This window comes from Ammospiza caudacuta, chromosome 1 (genome assembly GCF_027887145.1).
Source record: "Ammospiza caudacuta isolate bAmmCau1 chromosome 1, bAmmCau1.pri, whole genome shotgun sequence".
In the NCBI taxonomy this organism is placed as follows: Eukaryota; Metazoa; Chordata; class Aves; order Passeriformes; family Passerellidae; genus Ammospiza; species Ammospiza caudacuta.
The window spans coordinates 65,845,366-65,868,717 of NC_080593.1; the positions used below are offsets into that span (position 1 = coordinate 65,845,366).

The 23,352-nt window shown below is 41.9% G+C and overlaps 1 protein-coding gene across 2 annotated transcripts in view; it reads right to left on the minus strand.

Annotated features, from left to right (window-relative positions):
• ATXN1 (ataxin 1) overlaps positions 1-23,352 on the minus strand; it is a 216,097-nt gene that overhangs the window by 81,346 nt on the left and 111,399 nt on the right. For both annotated transcript variants that reach the window (XM_058810080.1, XM_058810071.1), the window contains one exon: positions 3,130-3,253. The gene's annotated coding sequence lies outside the window, so the exon portion shown is untranslated. The remainder of the gene's footprint in view (positions 1-3,129; positions 3,254-23,352) is intronic.

Sequence of the window (23,352 nt, forward strand, 5' to 3'; positions counted from 1 at the left end):
GGGAGAGGGTGTGCCTGGGCTGCAGCCAGCCTGGCCAGGCAGCTCAGGAAGCAGCACTGACATCAGCTCCAGGAGCTGTCGCTGCCAGAGCCATCGCAGCTCCACGTGCCAGGAAAAACAGCCGGCAGCCAGAGGGGAGTACATGGGAGATAGGACCAGGGTAAAGGAAGCAAGGAAGGCCAAGGAACAGAAAAAGAAGGCAGCAGCTCAAAAATGGGATGGAACTGGGGCTAAGCCATGCACAACCACGGTCCCCCGGGACCCTCCTCAGAGTCAGCCCTTACAGCAGCAGGTTCCCCACTGAAGGCAGGGCATAGAAAGCCTGTCTGGGCTAGAAGTGAGGATGTTTACTATCCTGCCATCTGCAGTTTGCCCAAAATAACAGTTATAGATATGAGATCAACTGAACACGTTTCTGTTATTGACACATACTGGATTTAGAGATTTATTTTCCATTTCCCACAAACTGTCCCAGAGGTTTTCGCATAAGCACAGAAAAAAAAATAATGTGAAGAAATGACTGTGAGTGACAAACATGAAGAGTTTATTCATTGCTCCTGTTAGAATGTGTTTGTGTGGCTAGCACTCCAAAAAAGCTGTGGCATATGTTTTCAGGATGGAAAAAAAAAACCCTCAGGATACCTATATCCTACCAGAAAATGACAAAACCATATGCTGGAAAACACAAGGTACCCCCTGGCAAGAGCAAAGAGCCTTGTCTTGCTTCTTTTTACCCGTACTAAAATAAATGTTCCTCCTTAATGAACCCTCCTGACATCCCTTTCTCTCTCCCCAGAAGTGGAATATGGACTTGATTTGTACAAGCACTGCTATTCCAGAAATGCATTTCATCCAAATGAAGAGAGCAGGAAAAAGGAAGCAAGAAATTTGTACTGTTTGGTAAACAGGCAGTTTCTAGGTGGATACAAGACACTGGTCTCAATTTACTGCACCCCTCCCTCCTCACATCCCCCCTTCCTCTGAAATTTGCCTGGGTGGCAGAAGGAGGCAGCAGAAGGGAAGAGAACAGCTACCACTTGCAGTGGGAAAAGTTTGATCATTTTCCTCACATCTTAACACAATGACACCCTGCAAACAGGGAAGAGGGAGCAATATTTTTCAGTAAATTCACTGCGTGCCAGTACTTCCTTTCAGGAGAAACACTGTACCTCCTCACCTCTGGTATTCTTGTCTCCCTAAGAGGTTAAAGGCAAGAGGAGAGGAGGAGCCTAGCTGACTGCCTCCTTCTTGCAGCAGTGTCGTCCAAGCAGAAGCCAGGTGACGAAATACACGCTCAAGGAACTGCTAAAAATCTCTCCATCACCTACAAATGATTCCTCAAAAGGAAACAGTCCTGGATGCCAGGGTAAGAACAATTCTCAAGAACATTTTTTCCCATCCATACCTGGTGAGAAGAGTGCTGCTTTTCCTGCACTACCCCAAGCCTCCTGAGTATAATCAGGGTTTTGGCACCACAATAGCAGAACATCACACTGCGCTATAAAAGGGCTGATTTTAAACCATTTGGGACAGGCCAGAATGTAATGATCACACTGACAGTATCTTCAACAGATATTACATCCCCAGCAATGGCTGATGATTGCCTCTTTCAGTTTAACTTGCTGATCTGGCACACCACATACCTTACAGTACCGAGGGGATGCTCTCTATCTTGTGAGGTGGTGCTGCTGTTGTAATCAGTGGAGGTGATTGCAACATCTTAAACAAACATCTCCTGTTATCCCAACAGCTCTGCATGCTAGGATGGTGGTACTATTTTTTTTTTTTTTTTTAAATTATTGGCTGTCCTCTCCTGTTGTAGGATGCCAGCATGCAAAGTAAGTTCTTGTGGTTATAAAGAAGCCTTTCAAAGAGTGGGAATAAGCTGATATGGCCATACCCTTAGTGGTAACTAGTAAGTAACAATTCCAAATATTGGCTGTGTTAACTATTTCACTGTAGATCAAACCAGGTGGGAACGGCAAGAGATGATAAAAAATTTTCAGTGTCTTCTCTAATATTTATTTTGCAACTGGATTTTGGGAAAGCAGCACCACTTGGACTCTGTCTCAATCTGCTTCCCAAAGCCTGAACCCAAAGGGAAAAGCAGAGCAAAGGAGGGTATCCGACTCTGAGGGAGCTAGAAGGCATGCCAGAAAATATATTTATATTTACTACATTAATGGAAAGCGCACAAACTACTTTGCTCCAACTGGAAGAATCTGCAGCTTGTTTTATCACTGCTAACATCTGGAAGGACCACTGGGCATAAGAATTAAATACTAACATAAGAATTAAAAACTAACTTGCCTAACTTGGAAACCTCCATGGTTCTTTCTTAAGAAAAAAATAAGAATTATTCGAAAACCTGGCAGGCAGAGAACTGTTGTTTTCCTCTTTTTGTGAGAATGTTTACATTTGATCTGCATGTTTCTCCATTTCAACCCAGAAAAGCAGTGGGCTTCAAGAAATAACAATGAACATAAAAATATTCATGCTTTCTCTTTAGCCATCCCTCATGGGAACATTTTTTTTATTAATACCATAGCTGAATCAAGGTCTCAGTTGAGTAACTGTATTTCCCTTAGAAAGGCTACTCCAGTTCGCGTGAACACAAACTTCTGAGAGGAGCCTTTGTACTGGAAATACTCAAACTAATATACAAAACTGACCATCAGGAGTTTGGAATACCAGAAATAACTACAGAAATAACTACATTTGCATTCCTCTAATTTGGAAGTGGTCGAATAACTTCAACCATTGTGCAAGTATGCATAAAACTCCTGAATCTGACCTGTAGATCCACGGACTGTTAGCGATTGTATTTTTCATTCTTGTTAGGCTACACAGTCACATGGCCTTCCAAAGCAGGCTCACATATTTAACTAAAAAGCAATAGAAGTATGACAAATAACTGTAGCAGTCCAAGGAAAAGAAACCCACCATCGTTCCTTAGATAATACTAGTCTTCCCCTAAACCCATTAAAAGAAAAAAAAAAATAGGAGGGAGAGAAATTTAAGTCTTTGATGCTCAGTGCATCGCAGGAAAGAGACCAAACACTACAGGGCAGACACTACCTCCCCAAAAGACACAATTGGAAGTATTTGTTATCACTCCTAGGAACTCACAACATTCACTTTGTTCTTCTTCAGGGAATTCTGGATTATCCTATAGCATAAAGATTTTTCAGAAGCTGCTGGATTGTTCACAGGTCCTCACTGTCTTTCCTTTTTCAAATAAAGTAAGGTAGACCTGTAAAACAAAAACAATACCAAGTCAGAAAGGAAAGCAAGGAAAAAAAAAGAGGAAAATCCATAGAGCTGTTTAACAAATGAACAATTGACTCCTACATCTCTTTGAAGCAAATGCATTTTTAATGAGCTCCCAAGATGGAAATTCTGGAACAGAGTGAGTTTCTAGGATAGGAAGAGTCATTTGCCCTGTACATATTATCACAAAAAATTAAAAGCCAGTTCAGAATTGCTGAAGCAAATACACAATTAAAATAATTCTTGGATACTTCTGTTGTTGTAAAGAGAAAAAGAAAAAAACTACTTGGAGTCGCTGTTTAGAAAAGTGTCTGCAAACAAAGTTCACAATGTGCAGAGCAATCCACACAGGAAGATTTTTGTTCTCAATGAACTCCTCCAAGAAAATGCAAACATCTATCTATTTCCATGGTTATCTGCAATATTATAACAGAGGAGTACTGAATCCAAAAATACACACACACATGTTCTTTCTGTTCCTCAGTAGGAAGTATTTTTCATATTTGAGATTTTAATATTGTGTGGTTCTTTCATTAATTTTTTTGGACAAAATTTAATTGTGGACCAACTCCTAATTTTTATTTTTTTTTATGTACTACACATGGTATCAGACTATCCTCAGCCTTTTTATTGGGGTCTGAAAAAACTACTGGGTTTCATTTTTATGTGAACCACACAGAGAATACTTAAAATTGAGTGTATATTTCCACAGGCCCCACATTGAACTTTTTCCCTTGAGCCAGGTTCCCATGGTCTCCTTGTGCTTCCCAAATTCTTAGTTTCACTTTGTCCCACCAACATTTCCTACCTCCTTAATGTAAGGCTTCTCAAACATTTCACATGTCACTTCAGGGTTTGTGCACATGGATCCCATCCTACCAGCCTTATGGTAGAATCCATGTCCTCAAATCAAAAACAAGTGCAGGACCAAACTCTACACCTTAGACAATGCAAACTCTCTTCTCTTGTTGGAGGAAACGAGGCAATCCAGAAAATTATTCATTTGACCTATCAAGCATCTGGTTTAGGACAGAATGATTCACTCTCTAGAAAGGTCTGGCTCTCTCCATAAAGTGAGTCTAGACACTGAGCTCAATGAGATGGCTACATATGAATGCAGATGAATCTTACACTACGTGAAGGCAGGAAACAAGTCAGACAGATGGACAAGTGCAGTTCATGGGTGAAGAGCAGAGAGAAGACAGAGCAATGATTAAAAAGTTGCTATTCAAAAGACGTTTACACTTATGACTGTTTCACTTGAACATCCAAAGCAACAACAACAAAATCTTCCAAAGCCCAAAGCAGTATCTGCCCAGCTAATCCAGTTTTGGCGGAAGACTGCTCCTGGATTTACTGGCTCAGGCTAAGCCTTCATGGAGCAGCATCTGTAAACAGCATGCAGCTGGTTGGGACTTGGGCAGACACCTGGCAATGATGATGACAGTGACCACTAGTCTCAAGGCACAGGCGTCTTTCACCTCTACCTGATGGACTGTAGCAATGCAAGATACTTGTTACAAAAACATTCCCAGTTTAAGACACAGCAGTTTCATTGGAGCTACAACTCCTGTATGAGGCACAGCTACCTCAAGAGCCTTTAGACACCCAGGTCCTGGCTATACTTCCAAGACTTTGGTCAGGAACTTCTCTCCTCTACTAAAGTGGGACTCCACTGCTTATCTGACAGAGAAACCAACCCACCATCAGACATAGTCTCACAAGATTTTTAACTTTAGAAAGCAGGCCAAAGAGAGAAAAATAACACAGACCTATTTAAAAAAAAAAAAAAAAAAAAAAAAAAAAAACCTTGAAACTTTGCTTAAAACCAAATCAATTTATTTTCAAGCCATTTATTTTTTTCTTCAAATTACGAGAATCTCACAATTAAAAAACCTCCATCTCAGCTCGAAATACTCAAACCATTTTGCTTCTAAGTGTTAAAATGAAAGATTTCAGCATTTGCAAATTATTTATGGGATTTTTTTCTCCAATAATTTGGCAACCCTCAGAATTGCAATTTTTAATCCTTATCCCTTGTCATTTAGCATTCAGGGGAAAATCTTCAAACGCAGTCCAAATGACTATGAGAAAATATTTAGCTTTTCCAACAAAAATCAATGGCTTCCAATTACTTTTAGTAAGAGCAGAGAAGTTTACTGCTTGCAAACTCCTGCTTGGATAGACTCCTGAGAGCCTCCCTGGAGAGTCAGCTGTGTGTAACCCTGGGCTGACACCCATCACACTCAGTGACTAAATCCTTCCACTAACTTCAACAAGTGGGATTAGGATTTTGATTCTGTTCAAGTTAGCAAGGCTCTGACTGCCCAAACCAAGGCTTTGATCACTGAATCAGGAGCAAGGCTGCTTGATAGCTATGCAGTGACCTTGCTGTCAGCCCAGCACAGGGACACAGGAACAGGCCACAAGCAGCACCTGTCCAACACAGGGCAGTGGTGGTACTCTGGGGCAGATGCCTTCTCCCTGTACTCACATTTCACAGGAAAGATGACATGAAGTAACTTACACCTCAGGCAAAAAAAGGGGCAAGAGACCTTGTATTTACCACAGGGTGCCTTTGTACCATGCACACAGCCAGTTATTATGGAGCAGATTATGCACTATAAATTCACAAGCTAGTTTAATTTGCTGCAACTTGCTCACTTGACCTTACCCATAGGCACTTCACTCTGTGAGAGCCAAGTCATGCCTGCTTGCAAATGTTCCCAGGCACTTTTATGCTTAAGATTTAAAGATAGCATAGCACAAAATTCAGGATGCATGGAGACATGCTGCTTCTTGAAGCACAACCCTCACCTGAAGAGCAGAGCACTCAGTCCCTAACTGGGACAGTCTTTTTGCTGTGCAGATCTGATGGGCTCTGATGACATGCTCTTCATGGAATATGGAAAACAGTCATAACTTGGAGGGACCAGCAGAGAAAGCTGGTTAACAGTACAATCAGGTCTTAACCAGACTTTGTGACTGAAGTTTCCACAGGATAACAAATCATTATCATGTACACGGTTACCAATCACATCTCTGCTATAAATGGGAAGTGTTACCAAGGAAGCTATTTTTTCATGGTCCCACAGCATTACGGTTACTCAAATATCACAGCAGAGCCCGGTCTTTGAGAGCTAAAAAGGACACTGTGCTGACAGATTAGAAGTGTAATTGAGACATGAACAGATCTCAAATCAAAGAATATGGAAGTACTTCTCAGGAGTATTTTGAGACTAAAATTGGACTCCAGGGCAATCAACAAATAAGGACTGTAGTACAAGCAAGCAACTGCAAATTGGCAAAACCTGAAAACCAGAAGTTGGCGACGTGCAATATCCTGTATTTATTCCAAGAAAAGGTCATGCTCTCCCATTTTGCTTTGAAGATCAAGCAGTGAGAGATTACTGCTTTACTAGTCCTTTCCTGCAGGTTTTTAATTGTCATCCCTTGCTCTCTTGCATGACATAATTTGGTTTCCCTAATTCACAAATCAGCATAAGCTAATAAAACTGTTTAAGAGATGGGAGCCTTGTGCCCAAGTTGTTTCGTTGTTCGCTATTATCCCTCAACTAATCCTTCAACTCAAATAAAACCATAATTCATTTCCTGCTTTATTCTCCCTCTACATGAAATAGTTTCAGACAGGTTCAATCCTGCCTCACCGCAAATGGGAAAGGCGAGGTTTTATCTTCCTGGAGCGTGCATGATTTCAATTACCTAATGTGTGTATCATCTATCATGTCAGGAAAGAACTTTGAAATCATTTTCAACAGGTTTAGCTGACTTTACACAATGAGAAAAGATTCTAATGGAAATAAATTTGAAAAAAAGAAAAAAAAACATAAACCAACCAAGAATTTACTATATCTTAAATTTCAAGTTAATAAAAGCTTCTCTAAACCAGCCATTCCAAACTTTGCCCATCTAAAAATCTTCTGACATTTTGCCTAGTGTATAAAGGCTGATGATGATGTTCTGCTAGTGTAAAAATTACTTAAATCTCAATTATGTCTAAAATTAATGCTATGATGAAGCAATATCACCTTAGAACAGAAGAGGTTTTGTTTGCATAAAACAGGCAGGAATCACTGATTTCTGTTTAGCATCCATTCCTCATCTGAAGCTTGATCCTCTAAAGCTTTTTCATATAAACAAACATTTCCCATAGCTTTGCATGTGGTCCACAGTGAAATGTCCAGCTTCACAAGGTGTTACACCCACTGTGTACAGGGTGAATAACTGTATCTGGGTGCACGGGAACAGTAAATCAAGTTGTTAGCACTTTGCATATCCTGCAGGTCCTAAACCAGAAAAACAGGATACAAGATCATGGGGCTCAGAAAAGGAAGCAATCCATCCTGCCCCATAATTTCCAGCAGAGGGAAGAACTTCTATGTTGCCTTCCCCAGCTCTGTGAACATGGGACATCCCAGCCCAGCACATCTTTCCTGTGTGAAAAGCATCTCCAATGTGAGTACTTACTCAGAGGGAAAATGCAGGACAGGAATATCTGTGTGAACAGCACAGAGATGGGAGCAGCACGTGGGGCTGAAAGGGCAAGGCTGCAGCTCCCGTGCAGGAGCCACTACTGAAAATGGCCACTGACTGCACAAGTAACGTTAGCTGTGAGTCATCAGTGTCCTGAGATTTAATCTAAAGACCATTATTCATCATTGCTTCATCCACAGCAGGTATTTTTCAGGACTTAAGGCTCAGGTAAACCACCCCTCATTTTAGCATCAGCCTATGCAAACAGACTGAGAGCTTTTAGCAGTACTCACTGGACTTATCTGCCCTTCCAAACCTCTTCATCTGGAAACCATGGAAGTAACTTTGCTCTCAGAGCCATCTGCACTGCTCTTGTTACCCATTCCCTACCTCAATACCTTTGAACAAGTGACTGGAAAACAGATGAAGGTTCATCATCGCAGTTGTACTTGGGAAGAAAGGCAGAACAGCTCAAATTCACAGTCTCCATTTACATGATGTCTAATAACAATACAAACACAAATCTAACAGGGACCTCAGAGACATCACTTTTACACAAATAACAGCAATCACAACCATACTCCTTATTTATACTTCACTAATACCCAGTTTTCACAAAAAGGCATGAGGGTAGACTGTGCTTAGCCTTGTGCTTCACTTAGCGGGCTCAGTATCCAAGTTCCACGTGATTTTCCCCCAGAAAGAGAGTGCAGCATAAGGTATTGAAATAGGAAACCAAGAGGTGGGCTGTGGTTGCAACACACAATGCCACCAGGTGAAAACTAAGAGGAGATTGTTCCGGTTGTTTTGTCTAAGCAGGAATAGTGCAGAACCACCACAAGACGCAAAATACCTCACAAATACCTCCTATCAGATGTCAATGATGTACTTCTTAATAAAAATCCATCACCTTATTCACATCAGCATCCCCTATTTGCCACTTTTTATGGCTATCAAAGCAGGAATACTGGTGAGTGCAGGAGGGGTGGGGGGAATTTCAACACAGATCTACATTTTTCTCAGGATGCCATCTTTCTTCATTCTCATACAGTGGTTTAAAGTAGAAACAACTCTGTTGCCTGCATGCTCGTAACACAGTCATTTCTACAGGTCTTCTGAGCAGAAGAGATTGAGAAAAGGATGCAAATGGTCCATAATAATTCAGGCTGAGAGCCAGTAATGTTGAACAGATATAAGCAATAAAAATAACCACTCTGGATGCTTCTGTTACATGGCATAAATATTTCTCTTTTTCTTTTATGGAAGCTATTATCCGAAAAATGCAGTTCAGCCCTGAGTGGAGACAATGAGCCTCCTGCATATTTGAAGAACTGCAGCACCCTATTAACTCGCTACAGATGACAGCAAGCTGAAGGGCCTTCATATCATGTACAGACACCTCTCATATGATGGCCACAGCTCTCCTGCAAAGATGGTGTTGAAAGGAGAATCCAAATGATGTGAGTTGCAAACAGTAGCAGCACAAAAGCAATGGCTGAGATTCTCTTTAATGGCAGTTATTTTAAGTAGCCAGAGTCAAAACCTCCTGAAGAAGATTGTTAATGCTACAACCCAGAAAACCAGAGAAGAGGCTTGATCTCTGGTGAGAGCAGTCATTCCAGGAGATGCCCACAGTACCAAGGCCCTGGTGCCAGTAACATTTGAGTTTGGGCCATGGCCTTTGCCTCACTGGGCTCAGCCACAGGTGCCCAGAGCTACTCATCTGCTACTTACACAAAGTTTTCAGGGAGCAGCTTCCCCATCTCCTCTACCTGTGCAGCACGCAGGGTTGAGGAGGACCTGACTTACACCAGCTGCCAGGCTGGGGACACACACACAGGCACAGGCACAAACACCAACAATGGCACCACGTGAGCTTGGCTTCCTCAGGAGCCAGCCCAGAACGCACCCTTAACCTTCTCCCCACTTCCAGTGTTGCCACGTCTTCTGCACTGCTGATGCAACATGATACGGAGCTGGAAAACAAAGGCACTATTGACCAACTTTTCTGCAGGATTAAGATGACTATGCTGGTTTACAACAAAGATTTCAATTATTTCGACACCAAGTGCTAAGTAACAGGAACACGGCTTGGCAGTAATTCCAGAGATTACCTGTTGAAACATTAATGACAAACATCTTTTGATGTGGGCTGCTTTATGTGGTGCAAAAGGCAGCGCTGTAATTATGCATTTCCTTTCTACGAATCTAGTATTTAACAGTAAAGCATTACTGGGGGGCCTGCGCATGTGTATGTTTGTGCACGTGTGTGTTTGTCTGTGTCAGGAAATACTCCACAGCTGAGCCTGCAATTTACCAGGGTGGCTGCACGTAGTAAATCTGCAACAGGGGGGAGCTCAACCCTTTCATTCATCCTGCACCAAGCAGAGGGCTAAAACAATTGCCACGCTTAAGACAAATGTCAGTGTGAGTCATACCAGCCGGAGGGCAAACATGTTTGCTGTCGGGTGAGTCAGAATATCACATCGTGAATTCACAAATCTTCCTATAAATAATAATTTCTGAAATTGTTGCATTGCTTTATTACAATGTAATTTTAAGTACGATGCCAAATCTATAAAGGCTTTCCTGACTACAAAGAAAATGGCTTTTCTCCCATTCCCTTTTGCTTCTTATTGCATGTATCTGCCTACAGTAGTAGGCTGTCTATGGTACCTGAAGTGGTAATTGCATTGATTCACACTCAGGAAAATGCAAGCATGGCTCAAAATAGGTCCAAATGAGAGACAGCCCCCATCCCCCTGAAAAAAAAATATAACTAAATATAAGCAGTAGGACCTCTCACTTACTGGATATGCTTTCTACATCTTTTCTGATGCCGTAATTCTGACAAGCTTTAGCATGTTCAGCACTCGGAGGAAAATAACGTCATGCTGGCATGAGACACAGAGCAGCTGAGAAAAGGGGTGAGAAATGCTGGAGAAGTGGTGAGAGGGGCCAGGGCAGCACAGTGCATGTGAGCAAGGAGGGACTGTGCCTGCACTGTGCTCCACAGTGTGAGTCCCCACAGCTAAAGCACCATCCCTGCTTCAGAGAGTGCTCAGCCTTAATGCAGCATGCAGAGATCATTGCTCCCCACAAATACCAACATATCTCGTAACAAAAGTAATGTACTGTAATGATTGGCGGTGATTATCCTTGACTGCCTCTAATTCAAGAAAGTATCTGAATCAGAAGTTATGCAAGTGCCTTTTGAAACAGGGCTGAACTCCAGGATATGAGCAAATTTTTGCAGGAGAGTCCTGATAAAGATATGTGTCGTGTCTGCGAGTAAGGGGAGGAAAGTGTTTTGGGTAAGGTTTCTGGGGGGGGTGTTTCTAACTTGATTTTCAGTTGGGAATTTATTCTCATCTTACATGAAAGGGAATTCATACACATACAAATCTCCTTACATCAAATCAAGACAGTCTTGCTTTCGTCTAATTGTTTTGTGGAATAACCACTCAGAAATTCATTTCTGTTATCTTTCTCAAACAAAATAAAAGGCCTTTTAGAAAAATTTTATTGCTAAAACAATGAAATCCTCCTGGGAATGACTTCGTTATGGAAATCAAGTGACAGTTTCTTTTATCTAGCCAAGCAGAAAGTCTGCATTTATAAAAGGCATTCTATGCACGAAGTACAGTGAGTAGGAGGACATGAAAATGCTATTTTTAAACCAGATTTCAGCGTTCCTCCCATACAGATTTCCTGGACTAATAACAGCAACAACAATAATGATAATTAATAATGCCAAAAAAGGAGTATCATCTTAAAGGTGAGTGGCATGTGAGAAAGCAAATTGTAGTTAAGGACTTGTAAAATTTAGGGACAAATGTAGGGTCCTTTCAAATAAACCGGCATTGTGCCATGAATTTCACAGGATTTGAGATTTGCTCCCTAAATTTCATACTGCATTTTTTTTTCAAAAAAAGGCAATAAATTAACATTATGTGCAGCATATGCTGCATGTCTACCATTTGTTTTCTTGCAGCAATTGTTATTTTCAGAAACACCACTAAATGAGAAGTTAACTGTGGAGCTGTTGCTATCACTGTGTCTGTGTAAGTGATCATGGCAGCTTTTGGAGCTGGGGAAGAAAGGGAAAAATCCCTGAGAAAATCCAGGGCCAAATAATGTTTTCAAATGCAACAAGTATAAGGGTTTGATGCAGACTTTGACCCAAAGCTTAAAAGAAGACACTGTAAAGATCCTTTTCTGCTTTGCTGACCTCTGGACCTGTCTCTCAGGACACTCACAGAGCAAAGAAGTTGAATTAACAAATACAGAGAAAGTGTGGGTCAAATCCTTCCTCTCTGCCAGAAATACCTGGCTCCACCACATTTGGAGTAATTTTCCAAGCACAGAAGTTAGCCACAATTACCAGAAGATTGTTACTCAACTGTGCTATTGTCTACCAGTGATAATTAGAATAACCAAGAGCACAAACAAGGATAATAAAAATGAATGAAAGTGAGCAGCAGTAACAAAATGCCTGGGACACTGAGGTGCAATGTGAAACCCACTGGAGCACTGGCACTTGAGAGTAACCCAGCATTAGGAAGCCCCTATTTCCCATGAGATGAGAGCAAGGGAGAGAAATCTCACATGCTGCCTGTCCCTCTCTTACACTCAGCAGCTCTAACACAGACACACTCTGTAGTCTGGCACTGACTCATGTTTCAAACTCAGGAGCACCCCCAAGACACGCGCCTGCACACAACCCCTGCTCATCCCCTGCCTCATGCTGGTGCCATGAGGTACCAACCCTGTCCAAGTATTTTCATCCATGTTTTTAATCCAGTGCAAACCCCTCAACAGCAGTAGCATGAAATGTGGAGGAGCAGTCTTGGCATGCTACCAACCCAGTGAAAAATCCGCCACCTAGCTAAATCAGGTATGGTCTGTTTCTGAAAGATATTTCAGGAGCATTCAGGGTATGTTTGGAAGCACTTCCATTCTCTCACTCTCCTACAAGACAAATCTTCATGTCATTAACCTTTATTTGCCTTTTAAACAGTAAAATGTAAGTCTGTTAAACCACAGAGTTCCAATTTGATATTTTGATCATCTCCATCTGCTTAATGGGAAACGTGCAGTAGTAAGAGATGAAAAAAAAAAAGGTATGACTGGAATAAGTTAGTGCTGTTTTCCTTTTTTGTCCAGTGCTTGCTGCCAAACATGCTTGCTGCTGGTCACTTGCCTCGCTCACTGCCAGCAAGTGCTCAGCTGGGCACGTCACCAATATTTAACCCTCAATAAAATTAAATCACAGTAAGGCTTTGCACTCATTAAGGTTTTTACATACCACAAACACTGTGAAAAAATTAACTGCATGCTCTGTAACACACCTGCAAGGTTAATTGAGTATTGTTATTCATACCTTATGCAAAAAAGAATTTCACTGGAGATGGGATAATTGACCTGCCCAAAGCTATGCAACACAGGTGCTCCTGTTTCCTGGTTCTCTCTCTATGCCAACAGACCAGTTTCAACCTTTTCTGAAATTCAGAGTGAGTTCTGTCTTCATTTCTGCATCTTTCTGCTGCTGAGGGAAAGCAGGGAGCAGGTGTCTGTACCCAGTGGTATGAGCGGTACATGGGTGCTGTGAGAGTGGTTCCTAGCTGCATTGCCTGTGGTGGACCAGAATCAACAGGACTGCAGCACTGATGTTTCTACTTCCCTATGGTAAGTGAGGATTAGCTGCAGAAAATTATTTGACCTATATTTGGTCCACAATAATTTACTTTTAATTTGGTAAAAGGAACATTAGAAGCCTTTTTCACAAAAGAGTACGAAGTTTTTGCTTATCTGGATGTCTTCTAGTACTGCAAGGAGCACAGTAGAGGACTCGGCAGTGTACCACACACTGCTCCTCATACTCCCTCTCTCTTTCCCTCAACAGTAAAAAAGGGTAGGACTAAACAAACAAAGGTTTCATCCCAGACAAACAATGGCAGGGCAGGAGCAGTGCCCAGTACCAGCTCCTGTGAGCTGCAGCCACTCCTGCTCACAGTCACATGGCAGAAAACACCACACTGAGCTTGCCTTCAGCCAGCACTGGTGTACTGAATGGACCTGAACTGAGGTGAAAACCCTCACATGTCACAGGCTGGGCAACAGATTAATGTAGGCAGAGATCCTGTTACAACACCAGCTGTTCCTCCTGCACCACGACCAACAGCCACAGGGTAGGTGAGACTCAACCATGCTCACTGCATTAGAAATGAAAGGGTTTTTCCTGTAAAAGATCTGTAAGCTTATGTGCAGTGACATGATTAAAGCAGAAATGTTAACTACCAGCCCTACCAGTGGATGCAATCATCCCAGTTCGAAAGAGGGTAAAGCTCATCCCTGTTCACAGACCAAGTAAGCCCTACCTTTGATCAAAGCAATTAAGACTGGAAAAGCACTTGAACACACTGATCAGCTCCTGAGCTAGGACAAGGCTTAAGTAGAGGGGTTTATCTCTCACAACCTCTCACTTTTAACCACGTTTGGTTGGGTCAGGGCCAACTTGGCATAACCAGATCCTCAGCCCGAGCTGCAGGTTTTGATTGCCCACAAACTGGGCAAGCCAAAGCCTCTTTAGCTATCACACCTAAGAGCACTGCCACCCCTGCAGATCAGCAGATGAGCTCCATAGTTTAAGTGGATTAGCTGTGCTGAACAACCCTGCTACATTCAGTTCCCCTGCTCAGTGCTCCAGCTTCAGTCACCAGTGATCTTTCTACAGCTGCTCCAGGAGGTTTTGCTGCAGAGGACAGAGCTGGGCTAAGGAGAAGCTTACGCTGTCCCCAGGCTATAGGAGAAAGACAAGCTTGGAGGTTGGGCTCTGTGGGCTCCTCAAGGAGCTCAGTGAGCCAGTTGTGTTCCTGGAAGATCAACCCCTCCCACACCCTCTCTGGCATCAGAGTTTGGGGTTGGCTTCCCACTACGTTGTGTGACTAGGATGAAAAATATAAGCCTAACACACCACATACCACCTTGTCAAGACTTCTTATGAAAAATCCTCAGCAGTGGCACACAGCAGAGCAGTGCATAAGCCACCACAGCAGCAGGATGCCCTCTTTATACCACCTATCTTAGTCTGGGAGGAACAGCCTCTGCCATGTCTCAGCAGCTATAAACCTCTGTTCCTGTAAACCTCCCAATTTCCCACGAACACCATTATCCTTCTCTCAGCCACTCCTCCCAAAGGCAGCAGGCAGAAGTGCTGCTAACAGAGCATAATCAGTGTGAAGTTGTAACTGTGTGGGGGAATGTGGCAATTCATGGAAAATGTCTTCAACCAAAAGGCAATTAGCAGTGAGTCTAAATGCAGCAGCAGAAGGGAGTGGTTTCCTAACAAAACAAGCCGTGTTAAAAAAAAAAAAACAAAAAAACCCTCACTCTAATACTTGCTTTCCTCAAACAAATAGCAGTCTCAGGACATTGAAAGCACGAGGAAAAAAATACCTCTGTGAAGCTTTCTGTAAAGATTATTCTTTACAGACACATTTGGCGGCCCTTTCTGCTCTGTCTTCTAATGCTATTGAGTATAACTATGTTAAGTTAATAAGCAAAGCCACTCAAAGGGGTTTTTTTGAGGTTTTCTAGGCCAAGAGAGGAAGCAGTGCAATAGGAAAGTTTTCAGAAGTGGGAGTTGTGCCTGCCTTGCTTCTAATTGTAGTGAAACTGTCAACCTCTGTGTTGTGTTTCAAGACTTTACACTTCAAAATCATTCCCTCTGTGCTTTGAATTGCTATACTTTTAAGCTAACTACTTCTGAAAGTGCTGTTTAAGAAATGACATCTTCAAACACATTCAACATTGAGAATAAATCTAAATTTGCAAAGTCTCATTGGCTCCCTGCAAAAGTGTAGCTTTTTTATTGCTCTTGACAGCCAATCTCTTGGAAAGTATCTGTGCAGAAATTTAGCTTAAATTACTTCATATCAAGACATTTAAGAGAAAATGAGGGGTTGCTACAAGTCAAAAATAATTATGCTTTTTTTATCTTAGATAAAAAAATCACCAACATTCAAGCAGCAAACAGCATCAAAACCAATTAGTAACCCTACAGCCTACCTCTGTGCAGGCATGTATTAATTGTATTTCAGAATCATCTCCAAATAGACGTTGCTAAAACAACTGAACACGGCTGATTTGCTTTCTCCCTTGTAAACCACCAAAAGTGGAAGCAGGTTCAGGAACTATGGTGAGAATTACAGGCCCTAACTGCCTCTGGATGGGTGTTCTCTACCAAACTGAGGGAACTGAGGGAACCTTGAGCTTTCCAAGTGCTCCTGCGCACATTTGAATATCAGGGTAATTAGAAGGCCATGCTCCTTTCGTGCTGTCATGAAACACAGAATATTTATGTTGCTTCAGCTTTAATGATTTTAAAATATGGAAGATCATTTCAGTAGAGTCAAGCAGAATCAGTAATGCTCAGATATATTTACACTCTGTTGCTCAGTGTGGTAAAACTAATTTACAATAAAGGTTTACTGCTAAATTCTTCAGGAGACAGAATAGGCAAGTAAGCAGCTCAGAACGTGCAGGCTCAGTCAGCTCAGTCAGGAGGAGCTATTTTCTACCTAGTGTGACAGTACCCAGCACAAGGAGGCCCCAAGAATGACTCCACTTCCCAAGTAATACTTTCAGCAAGCAGAAAATTATACTGTACCTTGTGGGGCTGAACAACTTTGAAGTATTATCTTGAGGTCTGCCAAAGCTGTTCCAGATGCCAGGCTTCAATTTAAGCCTATCTATTTTTCATATCCTTCTCCCAGACTGCCGTCTCCCCGGTTTAAAGGAGGACAGCACACTACTTAACCTGCAGAAAAAAGCTCCTATCATTGCTTGGGAATGACTCTCCTCCATAGCATTTGGAAACCACACTGATCACCTTGCAAGGAAGTCCCATCCCACTCCTTGCTCACCACATGATGGTGCTTGGCTAGGCCAAGCTGAGGGGCTACAAACAAGCTCCTGCATTGGCACTGGTTATTTCTGCACTTCAGAAGGAGGGGTATGTGACCTTCCCTCTGCATTCTGCTCATCATCATTTCTCCATGCATGGATATGATTCCTCCGCACCTCTTCCCAAACTAAAAACAAACAAACAAAAAACAAAAACAAAAACAAAAAACCACAACAACCCCCCCCCCAAAAAAAAGGAAACCAAAAAACCACCACCCCCAAAAACCAATCAAACAAACAAACAAAAAACACAAACCAAAAACCATAACCTAACAGGAGCAATGATGGCAGAGAGGCCTTTTACTCCCAAACTCCAGCACCGGCTCAGGCAAGAAGTGAGGAAACATAGCCCTATCACAAGGGAAACAGCTGAGCTATTGCAAACAACAGCAACCCTTTTGACTTCACCAGAAAGTGCCCAACCCAGTACTAGTTTCCAAGTGGAAAGGCTGCCCTCCACTTACCATGTAGACTCTAGAAGAGCTGGATCAGCTTCTCAAATATCCCTTGTCTGCCACAGCAGCCCAGCAAACATTGCCATCTAATCATTCCCATAGTACACTAATCCCTTCCTGGCTTGGCAGAAGGTGAGTACAAAGATTTTGCTAATCTTGCATTTATAGTAATTTCCCCCTCCCTGTCACACCATGTGAATCATCCCTGTTTCCAAGCATCAAAGAGTTAATGGAAGAAGGAACCACCCTACCATGTGCTTCATTTAAGGGTAAGTGGACTGGCCAGCTACCAAAGCAGACTGTTAAAGACTGCACCGGGCTCCTGATTTTTTTTCTCTAAACAGCAATAACGTAAGGATTGAATGTGGACATAAATGTAAACCTAGACCACATCTGCTGATAAAGCAAAGTCTTTGTACTTGCGCAACTGCCATTAACTGTACACAAAATACTTAAATTTCATTAATTCTTCTACATTCAAAAGCTGACCTGCAGTCTGCCCGAGGCAGCCAATGTGAACTGCAGGCTCAGCAGAATTGCACATTAAAGACAGAAGGGAAACAGATTATAATACAAAATCAGACTGCTAGGAAAGTGAATCATTTGTGCAACTGTTAAACACTCAGAGCATTTTGGGCACACTTTACCACACCAGATTACAACACAGCTCTGGTGGTTCTCTTCTGAAAGACAGCTTAACAGGTTTGTTAGGTTTGTGTTATTTGCCCCTTTCATCACAGGCATGAACAAAACTGGTGCCTTCAGGACTCTGTCATATTCCACCATTAAACTTTTCTTTTGAATTAATTGAAGGTACTCTGCTATTTGAAGATTTCTACCTTCCCATAATTGCATTAATAGCTTGGAGCAGAGTGTACGTGCATATGCAAAACGTTTCTTACCAAATATCTCTCAGGGGACTTCAGATGTGCATCTTTGCCCTAAGCGTTCACGCTTCTTCTAATAAGATAGCCTTGAAGCAGTATTCTAATTCTAACTTATTTTTTGTAAGATACTTCCACCTTGCATTCATACCTGTCAGACATGGAATATGGAGTTCCCTTGGTTAACTATTACCAGACCATTTGAAGGTTTCTCCATTGCCCATCAGGTATAAGCAGCTAGGACCTACCTAATAGGACTCCATCTCTAGACAGCTTCATTTTGAATGACATGCATTACCTTGGGCCAGCTGATTTTCATGTTGGTTCATGTTCTGCTCTGCTGTGACCTCTAAGAAGAACAACTCAGGTACTCATCTGTCCCAAAGCCATTTGTCTCCTATTTTAGATTCCTTCCTATTTCAAGTCTACCATAACTGACCTATAGGCATGAAATCCACTCAGGCATGTGACTGGTGACCCTTTCTACAGTTTGTATTAATGATTATTTACATGATCATTATTAACAAGAGGAAAATATTTTAATTTGCTAGCAAATTCAATTTTCACATCGATGATCAACACAATCATGTCTACAAATAGATGTTTACTCTTACATGCTGAGCTTGGAGACACAAAACATTATGTATTCCTTAGCTGTCCCCATGGCATCTATACCTAATACTGCAATCTCAAATTATGCAGAAGTCTGCGGTAACCCAGTCTGTTTTCAGTTATCCAGTACCTTTCTAGTTCATGAATAGTTTAATTTAAAATAAAAAAGGGAGGGGAGCTTATTATAAAAATTAATACTCAGATTTCAAAGACATAACAGCCTTGGAAGATGCACAGTAGATCATGCTCAGAGTACTTCATGCAAAAATATAAATCAAGAATTTTTAGTGCTTCCACTCAGGGTTGCTTAAATTTGTGTGATTCATGTGGGAAGACATTGCTAACAACAACAACAGTCTCTGCAACAAAAATGTAGAAACTAGAGTTGAATCTTTGGGTTGAGAAGTCCAGTGACTTTGTGCAGGAACTGCACACACCCCATCTACTGGCTTTTCAGAAGACTGAGAATTTTAACAGCAGCAAGGCAAGATTATCTTGCACTGGAATTATTTACTAAGCCATGCCTGTGAGATTAGCGCTTGATCACCTATCCCAGAAGAACCAGAAAGCAATCCAGAACTGACAAAACTGTTCAGTCTACCACGGTAGAAATACAGGTCACAGGCTAAAAAAAGTAATCCGAATCATCACAGCACCTTGTACATTGTGACAGAAACCTAATAAAGAATCAGAGAAAATGTTCCAGCTGACAAAGGTATTGGTTTTGCTGAGTGCCTGCTGTGAGGCCTGCCTTGCTGCCTTTAAGAGCAGGGACAGGGGTAACATCCAGCAGAACAGATAAAGGCAGCAAACGTTCACCCACCCACAGCAGAGACTTCAGTCAGTGCTGCCACCTCTGCAGCACCCAGGGAGCACAGCCATTGTAATTTTTAATTCAAGAAAGTTGCATGCCACATCATTAGAAGAATTCACAACAAACTTCAGTCATTGAGTCAGAAATGGAACTCAAGTTATGCTCTGTCAATCAGGATGTTTGATCGTGGCAAATCAAATTATCTGCTTGCCCCTGCTGAAAGCTTCCCAAAGCCAGTGCAATCTCCCACTCCTCTAGAGGAGTCTGCAGTGCCTTGGTAGCAGATGGTGAAAGTTATGAGAGTAAATCCAGCTGCTGGGAACATGGATAGTTTTGCCATTGGAGTGTCAAACTGTGACACTTCTTTTCCCAATGAATTAGTAATGTCAATCTACCCATGCTGCCTCACCAATGTTAGCAGCCAGTGTCTGCCTGTTCATTTCTAACTCTATAGTTGCAGGCAAGGGCTCATAGAAGTGGCCAACAGCCACCACAATGTCAATCTATGGTCTTACGAGACTAAATACATTTAAATCTGTCAATACACTCTTTATATGAAACTTGCATAACAGGTTGGCTGTTACTGACAGTTGTGTGAAATATAAGGTGGTGCATGATACATATTAGGGGGATTTTCAATGCCTCTTGACTTTTCACCCTGGATTTCAAATTTGTTTCTTTACCAGTGAAGAAACTCATTCTTTACCACTGGTTTCTTTTACCAGTGCCCTGTCACACAGATGCATAATGGCCACAACTTCTAGTAAAAGCCAAAATCACAGAAATTTTATTGCGTATAGGGTCAGAGATATTTTGAAAATAAACTTTTCAATTACCTATGAAGTTTGGAGGAACTCAATGTTACAGAAAGAAAATTATGTTTTTCCTTCACTTGCTACTGTCCTTTTCACAGACCAATGCCTGCTCTTGCAGGCTTCAGCAGAGTGGACTGGGTTCAGAGCAATGTAACGCATTAAATGCTCAGTTTTCAAACAAAAGACCAAGTTTTGTTTTAAAATGCTGTCTTTACTCAGAGCATTTTAAACCAACTGTTTGATAAGGGGCTACTGCTGCTGCTCACCCTTTCTTTACATTTTCTGTGCAAAAGTTGTGAAGGTACAGTACTGTTTTAAGATGTACACCAGCCAAGGAGAGTACAGTGATGTGAAACTGGTATTTGTGTTTTGTCACTACCAGCAAAGGTGTGTCTGCTCAAAGCTGTGGTAACTCTCAGCAGCTTAAAGCAATTTAGATCTTTGCTTGTTTGTGTGCCAGGCAATCTTAAAGAGCTGCAGAACTCTCTTCTAAGCATTAAGATCTCAGTAACTTCAACTATGTAAACACCCCAAATTAAAACGGCATATTCATCAATTTCTAGGAATACACCACAGTTTGGATGACACATTATTCCAGTGCTCAGTTTCTTCTGGACCTGAAGGCATCCTAGAGGTCTTAAAACTCAGCCTTCCTTCAGCTAGCTCCAACTGGAGCCAGACCAAGCATTCAGCGCTGGCACCAGACCCGCTGCCGCGCCAGACCACGTTAAGCCAAGAGCTGGGGAGGTGTTTTCAGGAACCCTTGCAGAAGGCACCTCTGCCAACAAGGTTCAACAAGGTTTCTGCTGGTGACTTGAGAAGACATATTGAATGTCAATTGGCATGTTTATCTTCTTTAAACACTGAGCTTCCTTTCTAACATCTAATAGGGCAGATTACTGATTTAATACTAATGGAAACTGATCAAAAGACCCTAGATTATTTGGCTGGCTTAACTTAAAATCTTTTCCTGCTCCAGTTTCCATGCAAAATATATCAAAGTATTCCTATGAATGGAGCACCTATCAACTAATCATTTAAGGAGATGAGGAAAACTACCTTTAATACTGAGTTATGGATAAAAATGCCAAAAACCTCCCAGACCAACTGAAGGACACACTCCACAAATTTTCACAAGGACTACTTTGGAAAATAAAACCTAGAGAAGCATACTATATAAGGCCATTTAAAAATTCTATTTCTTATCTACAAAAGTTCTCAGTTGCCATCATGGTTCATTTGTTTAGGGACAAAAGTAGCTGGCAAACTACAGTAAAAAAGAAAGAACAAGTAAACACTGGCATTCTAAGTGTTCTCTGTAACTGAAGATAAACAGCAGTGGTCAAGTGAAAACTGACCAGCTCTCTTTCCATACTGCCAGCTGGGAGCAACTTGGATCAAGGCTATCAACCCATTTAAATGCAGAAATGCTTTCATGATTTCAAGGCAGAACAAATATTTCTTTTTGTCTGCACACTTTTTAGAAGACATGAACAGTAACTTCAGAACAGAACATAGATGCCTGTTAACAAAGCCAATAACAATTATTGCTATGTCTAAGAATCAACAAAAAAACCCCCACACCAGTGTATTCCAAAGGCATTTGCTCACAAAGCAAACTCACTCCATACAAGCCCCAGCACAGAAACGTGATAGTATCTCATGATTTATGTTCTCTCAGCATGTTGTACTGGGTCCTCCAGATTCCATGCTTGCCTTTGAAAGCAATTAAGTTTCTTGCAGTTCTGGGAGCGACAAAAGCTCTCACTATGAAAACCTGCATGCTGCACTCGTGCTGAGTCTGCAGCTTGGCAGACTGAAACAAAAGCACCACAAGAGGTGAGAACTTCCCCCACTTAACTCATCTGAGAGCATTAGTATGTGAAGGGCCATCTCTAAACTTTGAAGCTATTTCCAAATCATGTCTTTGTCCGGTGCCCAAAGAGCCAGCTGCCGCTGTGATTTGGAGAACATTTGCAAAGGCCCCTCTCAGCCTGGAAAGAAAAATCCCTTTTCTCATCAGCCTGCACACAGGAAGCTCTACAAGTTCAGCTACTGTGAACTATTCTAATTGCTCACAAGACAGAGTACCCTTACTTACATAAGAGCATGTCCAGACAGCTCGATGAAACCTGGGTCCTGCTGTGCTATGCACTGTACAAACACCTGCTCCATGGAGTTTACAACTTGCACAGAGTAAACTGTACCTAAGGGAAGACAAGGGCAAGAAGCACATGTAGAGAAGTAATCAACAGGCATTTCACACAACTAGTGTGTGAATTCTGCTTGTGAATTATTATAGTACAGGAATGCTGCCTGATGAAAAAATAGATCTGTGATGTATCCCTGGCTGAATAAAACAAACAGAATAGCAGCAAAGTCAAACTATTAAACATCCTGGCCCCAGCAACAAAAGCCCCAATGCTGTTCAAAAAACAGACTGCCTAGACAAGACACATCTTTTACCTTCTGAAGGTAGAAAAAAGCCAAAGTCATTTCCCATCCCTGCTCTAATTCTGCCCAAACTGCAGGAGAGTGACCTTGTGAAGCCAGAGTGCTGAGCTGGTGTGACAAACACGGCAGTGGGGCACACGGAAGGGCGTGTGCCAGCCAGCAGCCCCAGCACACAGGGAGGGCAGCTCCTTCCAGGCAGGGTGGGGACAGTGACCCACCTCTTACTTACAGCAAGGCATGCTGGCCTGAGACCTCAGCCAAGGGCAGTTACTCAGGGATTGCCCTCACACATGGAGTTCACATGTCATTTACTCAGCAGCAAACAAACTTGCCAAGACCAACATTTTTCCACATCGACTTATTTTTGCACCTTAGACTCAGCATGTTTGGTTTTCAGGGTTTATCCTCATAACTCCAAATGAAATCAGCTGGAGTGATGCATACTCAGCATCCAGTATTCTGTAATTTTATTTTTTACTTATCAGTGTACCTGTTTTCTCTGTTATACAGTAAGACACCCAATTCTGTGTAAGTACATTAATTTCAGATAGTGTCATTTTCAAAATTATTTAAGCCTAGTTATGAGA